General features: G+C 45.1%; 1 long non-coding RNA gene across 1 annotated transcript; it reads left to right on the top strand.

The window, feature by feature from the left end:
• Positions 1-1,578: 1,578 nt before the first annotated feature.
• Positions 1,579-6,170, top strand: LOC126508574 (uncharacterized). Its single transcript, XR_007593885.1, has 4 exons — positions 1,579-1,679; positions 2,370-2,518; positions 3,542-3,650; positions 4,674-6,170. It is a non-coding gene; the product is annotated as an uncharacterized lncRNA (long non-coding RNA).
• The last annotated feature ends 809 nt before the right edge of the window (positions 6,171-6,979 follow it).

Genomic DNA, 6,979 nt, shown 5'->3' with positions numbered 1-6,979 from the left:
TCTACCCTAGCGCAGGTTCACATACATACATGTAAACAAAAGAGTTGGGTTTTTTGTTTGTTTGTTTAGAGACAGGGTTTCTCTGTAGCTTTGGAGCCTGTCCTGGAACTAATTCTTGTAGAGCAGGCTGGCCTCGAACTCACAGAGATCCACCTGCCTCTGCCTCCCAAGTGCTGTGATTAAAGGCGTGTGCCACCATTGCCCTGCTGTAAATAAAACGTTTTTAAACTGTGAGTGTGGGGGCTAGAGAGGTGACTCAGTTGTTAAGAGCATATACCCCTCTTCCAGGGGACCCCAGTTTGGTTTCCAGCAGCCACATCAGGCAGTTCACAATCATCTGTACCTCCAGTTCCAGGGCACCTGATGCTCTCATATGAATGTCACAGGCTTGGACACACACATGCACACAACTCCTCTCTCACACACACACACACACACATATATATATATATATATACATAGTTTTAAAAAATAAATCTTGACAAAAAATTGTTTATGAAATGTTGCAGGGAATGGGGAGAAGGACAGCTGTCTACGGGAAACAAAAATTCGAGGGCATATCTGGAAAAAAAAAGGTGATGTAAACTTGGGGGTGCTAATTATTTTCCCAGGGAAAGTCTCAAATCTTCAAAGGAAAGAATCAAGGTGCAACTGGTTAGACTTAAGCAATGTGCAGGACTGTTTATGAGGGTTTGTGCTGTTGATCATTTTAGGAAGGGACTTCTATGCGCAGTGTCGAACCTGTCGTTGCTTTGTCTCCTGAGGTAGCCCTGTGTCAGACTCAACGTGGGAGAACAGCGTGAACAGAGAGCACAAATAAGAAGTCTTCCTCTAAAACTCAAAGAGGGATGGGTGTTCAAGCTGCCTTTCTAGGAGAACTGAGTGTAACATAGAATGTAAAATATCATAAAACACGGAACCGCTGAGTGTGAGTGGTACCTACCGTGCAGTCTGGCACAGCAAGTGGGTGGGACCCAGAGGGAGCGGGCAGAGCCATAGCAACCCTTACTAATACTGACCCAAATATTGCAGGGGCACTAAAGGTGGAAAAAGACCAAGTGGGAGATATCAGTGGTGCAATCAGGGTAAGGCTAAGGCGCATTGGGCTGCTGGCTGCTAACCTACATCTGAAGCTCTGTCTAGACCCCTTTGGGTTCTCCTCCATCAATCTGTCACTCAGGCCGACTGTTTATGAGAAACACACACACACACACACACACACACACACACACACACAGCGCGTAAATACACGGGTCATAAATGAATTCAACCGACAGTTCTTTGTCCGGAGGGATGGAGGCACGCCACATAGACACAGAGCTTTACAGTTGTTTGAAATCTCTGCTACACTCATGTTTTGGGGCTGCATAACAAGCTGCTGAGGTAAGCACCCACCGAGAAAGCCTGATGTAAAATCAAATATTTCAAATGGGGCGGTTTAAAATCCCTCCTCTCTGCAGTCGCAGGCTCCCTCTTAGCAACTACCAGCTCTTCCAGAAGAGCCAGGTCCGGCCCCTCCCACGAGCCAGACCCACGTGGTTATTTGAGATCTTATCGGTTCCGGAAAGGAAAGAAGTTAAATTCTCCTAGCCTTCTGGAAAGGATCAAAAAAAATGCTTTGCCTTTTTACCTGGAGAGCCGATTCCTCTTGACAAGGGGGATGAACTTGATGAGCTAACGTAAGGAACAAGTTCTTACAGACCTGGTTTGTTTTCAGTTGTGTTTGTGAAGTCTGTTTTAAGATGTGTCTGCTTGTCACCGTGACATATACCAGTGTGTCTGCACCGAGGCAGCCCCTTTTAAGGGCGTTACCCCCCAGAGGGCCTTAAAGCCTTGCCTTTAACCTTTCCTCTTCAAATGAAGTCGCTGTGAGCCTCCGGTTCTGTCTCCTGTCACTGACATCCCAGGGAGGGCACAAAGCTACGCAAGAATGTAGTACTTCAACCCCAGAACCTTACTGTCCTATGCCTACATATTAGACATGTGATCCAATGGACTGGATCTCTGCTGTCAGATTTCCGGAGACAGTTTCTTTGGGCACAGACAACAAGCTCAAAACCTCAGGTGGTCACCAGTCCTTCTATCCATCTGCAGTAGCCACTGAGATTCCTTCTACCAAAGTCTTAACCAATGTCTTGGGCATCAGTAGGCTGAGTGCGCCAGGTTGGGAACTCTATTTGGGATTTCAGTTCACCGGCATGGTTGTCTGTGCCCTTTGCTTGTTCACTCGTGAACTCATTAGACGTTTCCTCTAGAGACTGTGCGCCACACATCCTCCTGGTTTCCTAACTAAAGACCGACAGGGAGTGTCACTTAAGTGACAGCTGCTACAATGAGCACCTCACAACGTTATCCTGCTCTCTTTCCAGCTGCTGAATGGGGAAGTTACTAGTGACATTCCCATGTTGTAGGTGAGAAAAGTGGAGGCTGGGGGCAATTGGAAGATGTGCTGGAGCAAATGTCCCAATTAGACAACATCTGGACTGCAGCACACTATCGTGTGTTTATGAAATCCCAGGTAAGGGGGGCTGGAGAGATGGCTCAGTGGTTAAGAGCATTGCCTGCTCTTCCAAAGGTCCTGAGTTCAATTCCCGGCAACCACATGGTGGCTCACAACCATCTGTAATGAGGTCTGGTGCCCTCTTCTGGCCTGCAGACATACACACAGACAGAATATTGTATACATAATAAATAAATAAATAAATATTGAAAAAAAAGAACTCCCAGATAAGACAGCTCCATGAACTCACATTTCATTAGATGAGGCAGAAAGATAAGGTAAGAACAACGATACAAATACTATCCTAAAGGTAGGTGCTATGAGGATTGCAGATGATGGGGATGGGGGCAGGGTGGTCGGCAGGAGCATCTTAGGCTGCCCAGCTGAGAGGGATGAAAGTCCCGGTGACTCCTCAGTGAATCAGGGGAAGGTGCTTCTGGGAGGAAATTTAATCTTCAAAGGTCAAACATCCTCTGACAGATGCACACAATGAGTCCTAAGGCGGCACTCCTTACCAGGCCAGTGTCCTTGGGAGAAGAGTCGAGCCCTCAATTAATAAGAGAGATATGAACTGCCCCTGGAGAATGCAGATATGGAGAACTTGGAAAACCTTGCCCTCAGGGAGTTAAAATCCAGAGGTTAAAAAAAATGGAAAGAAATAGTAAGTATCCATATTTCTCTAGCTCCCTTGGAGGGCAAAATGTTAACTGCAAATAGTTAACACGGATAAAGGTAGGTACCCTTAGACCAGGAAGGTGAGCCACACTCGGGGCCTTAGATTGAGAGACTCGGCACCAAAGGTAAGAATGGCTCCACTGATCAGTCATGAGTTCTGCTACTTTAGATCAAAACCACTTCCCAATGTGTCTGCCCCAAACTGGCTGATTCCAGATGGCCACGTTAAGCATTTCATTTGTAGAATAAACTCCCCAGCTTCTGTCCCTTAGCTTTGCTTCCCCAGGTTTTGTCCACAAGGAGAGAGCTCTTTGGTAAGACAATCTGTATACTTATTTGGATCTGACAATAATATTTCTTTCTCAGTGTCAAACAGTAAATCTCTGCGAAGACGTGCATGGCTTTAAGACTGACCTGATGGGGCAATGGAGAATGAAAAAAATGATGGACATTGGGCCAGAAAAGTTAGGATCAGGTGGGCTGTGTACTCGGATGGAAATGCACCAACAGTTCAGAAGCTCAGCTCGTTTATTATAGACTTCTGACTGAAGAGGTGGGCCAGTTAATCTCCGGGCGGGGGAGCAGTGTCTCCGCAGGGGAGCTGTCCTCTATGGCAGTCATTTGGGAGGAGGAAGCTCCTGTATACTCTGTCAACAGATACTCAAATTAGGGGAAAGTCTTGACATTCCCCTGGGTCTGAGGCACTGGGGTCCTTGACATAGTCACGTTTAAGTCACGAACACTCATTTACACCGAGGTACACTCACTCCTCGCAAAACCCTATTAATTTTTGTGTGTGGTATTAAGGGTCTCTCACATGATGGGTAAACATTCTATCACTGATTTTCATGCCAAACCATGAATTATTCTTGTTGAATATATATCACGTCAGTTATATGAGGAAAAACATCACCATAGATTCTAGAAAATTCCCTTCATATCCTTTCCTAAGATATTCTCATCAGACTAAGGTACCCCCACAGGCAAATCCCTCTTCCCCACTACAATGTATAGGTCTTCAATTACAGAAAAGATTTGACTTTAAAATACATTTAAAATACATTTAAGAGATAGATTCAAGGGGGTACCATGATTTATTAGTGAGGTGTGGAATATCTGGGATAAAGGACTCCCTTAGACACTTTCTTAGTGTGTAGCCGGTATGTCTTCATTCTTACTGTAAAATTCATTTCTTATCTGCCACTACAAGGGACAGTCAGTGATGCTATTCTCACTGGCAAAGCCTGGTTCTTCAGCCCTGTGTTCATGCGTGTGTGTGTGTGTGTGTGTGTGTACGCATGCACGCATGTGTGAATGCACATGCACATAGTGTGTGTTTACATATATATGTATATATAAACAATCTACTCTGCTTGTTTTCGCCTCTCTTGGGTTAATACCATTTAGCTCTTTGTTCATGACACTGTGTCATTCATCAGGTAGAACATGAATGCTGGCTCCCAGCAATGCTCACAAAAGTTCTTTCTGGGTTTTACAGACAATGACCACAAATGCAAGTCCTGACTGGAGGACATAGGAAAAGGAGATCAATAGTCCACCTTTAAGTCATCTTAGACTTGTGCTTGGGAAAAAGAGCACACCTCCAGATGCTGCTTCTCTTGAAAGCTTCAGGCCACAACCAGAGCTTTGTAGAACGGGTAGGTGTTCACATGGTCATTTTCATGTTGGCTCTGCGCCTGCCTTCCACCCGTCTCCACTGGTGCAGAACGTGAGCCAGAGGCCCCGAGCAGCTAGAAGTGTGGTCCATTCTGTGAAAACAGAACATGCCAACAAGACCCTTCTGGTCATACTCTTCTGTGAAAAAGACTAGGGGTGGAAACCTGTGACATGGTACGCCACTGTTTCAGGACCTCTAAGGCCAGGCGGATCCCAGAGAAACAGGCCACCTTATCTTTAAGACTCTGTTCTTGTTAGCAACTGGAAGGAAACCTGACAGTTCCGAGCCTGCAAATGATCTGTGCAGAACCATAGCTGCTGCCCACAGTCAGCGTCTGCCGACCTCCTCGAGCACCAGAAGTACCAGCGCGCTTGCGTTCATCATAACGTATGCAGATTTCTCTGTCTTAATAAATGTCTCAGCTTTTCCTTTTGTCTCTTCTCTAGACATACCAGGGCTGCTTGGCCTGTCACTGTGTGTCCCAGATGGCAATCATATTCTTCTTCTCAAATAGACGTTTCCTCACCAAGATTTGTCTCTTTATTTTTGTTTGACAAGTCAAACAAAGGACGCCTGTCATTTATGTGGCGGGGATTAAGACCCATGGGAAAGGACATGGGATGGCCCTATCTCTCAGAGGTGAGAGGACATGTTAATTGGGGAGGTCTGTTAGTAGCGTAGAGCAAAGGACTTGCCGCAGGCTTTTGTGACAGCCTATGGGACCACTCTTGGGGCTACACTGTCGTCCAGAGCCCGTGGAGAGGTGGCACAATTGTTGTGGGGGGTCTTGCTCCCACCTTCCCGTGTGCAGACACCATTTCCTTCTCTCACTCCAACGACTATCGGTAGTTGTGCGAATCCACTCTTTCTTCTCTACCTAGAGGAAGCATTTTATACAGGACGTCCCCTGCTCGCCTATTTGCACACATATATATCTGGATTTTTGTTCTAGTCAGTGGATAAAATATGCTGCAGTCACTTCTCCTGAATCTCAAATTGTCCCAGATTAAGAGACTTGTATTTCTGCCTCTGAGAAACTAAATGACCCAGGGCAAATCACTTTGCTCTTTTGAATTACAATTTCTCATTTCGTGTGACAAAGGAGTTACATAGAAAGATCTTTCATTTCCTTTTCTCTGTGTTGAGCTGAGGAACCCAAGATACATAATTTTCCTTTTCTTCTTTTTCTAAAGTCTTTCTAAAATTGCCATTTTTGTTCTGAGAGGATTATTTGCATTTATAAAACCATTTAACTAAGGCATACATAGTGGTCAGTTTAAAGCAACACATGACTAGGTAGCCCATTTATTCCTTCACAAAGGGAGAAGGAGGGAGTCTGGCCTTTTGTATCAAAGGGCTTGAAATAATTTGGAATCCCCTGACCCTCAGCGGGGCAGATTCGCCGCTTCCTCTAACAATGGCAGCGCTCCTCAGATGGACGTGTGTTCTTGGAACTGATGTCGAGAGAAAAAGCAATTCTCGCCCACCTCCTCATCTTTCCTCACCTCCCCCACCATTTTCCCCACCCAGAGATGCCCAACACTCAAAGCCCTAAGGGTCTCCCTTTCCCTTACATGCTTTCATGGCCTGGGATTTGATCTTTTTAATGAGAACCGCCAAGGTGATTAGAAGAGGTTGCTGTGTGTATGTGTTTCTCGCGTTGTATTTTGCACTGACTCTTTACTGGCAGGTCTGACTGTGTGGTCACTGTGTGCTGTGTGTGCTTAGAAAGATCCCATCCCCCTACATCTCTTAAAAAGTAAAAAAGATCATCTGCTAACTCCAATTTTTAATTTCCTTTTTTTAAAAAAACATCGTTTTAGTTAGTCTGAAACATAGATTGGTATTTCACTGATTTGTAATTTTAGTCTTTCTTTCCATTGCTGATGAAAACATCACAAGTCTTTCTGAATTAGGATTAAGAATAAAGAAATAAGGTTAAAATCAAAACAAGGAGCAAGGATGTGATCTGCTTAGAGACGGTCACTTAGATCAGAGACCAGCAAGGGTCTGGCGGGTTTGTGTTTTCATCCTTCTACCGCAGCTCGACAACGGAACAGGTACCATGCATGGAAAGCATTTGCTGTTGTATATTTTAAATATTCCCGTCAGCCTCCTGGTGTTAT

Source organism: Alexandromys fortis, unplaced genomic scaffold (assembly GCF_014885135.2).
Source record: "Alexandromys fortis isolate MF-2015 unplaced genomic scaffold, M_Fortis_MF-2015_v1.1 scaffold_79, whole genome shotgun sequence".
Taxonomy (NCBI): domain Eukaryota; kingdom Metazoa; phylum Chordata; class Mammalia; order Rodentia; family Cricetidae; genus Alexandromys; species Alexandromys fortis.
This window is presented reverse-complemented; position numbering and strand designations above follow the sequence as displayed.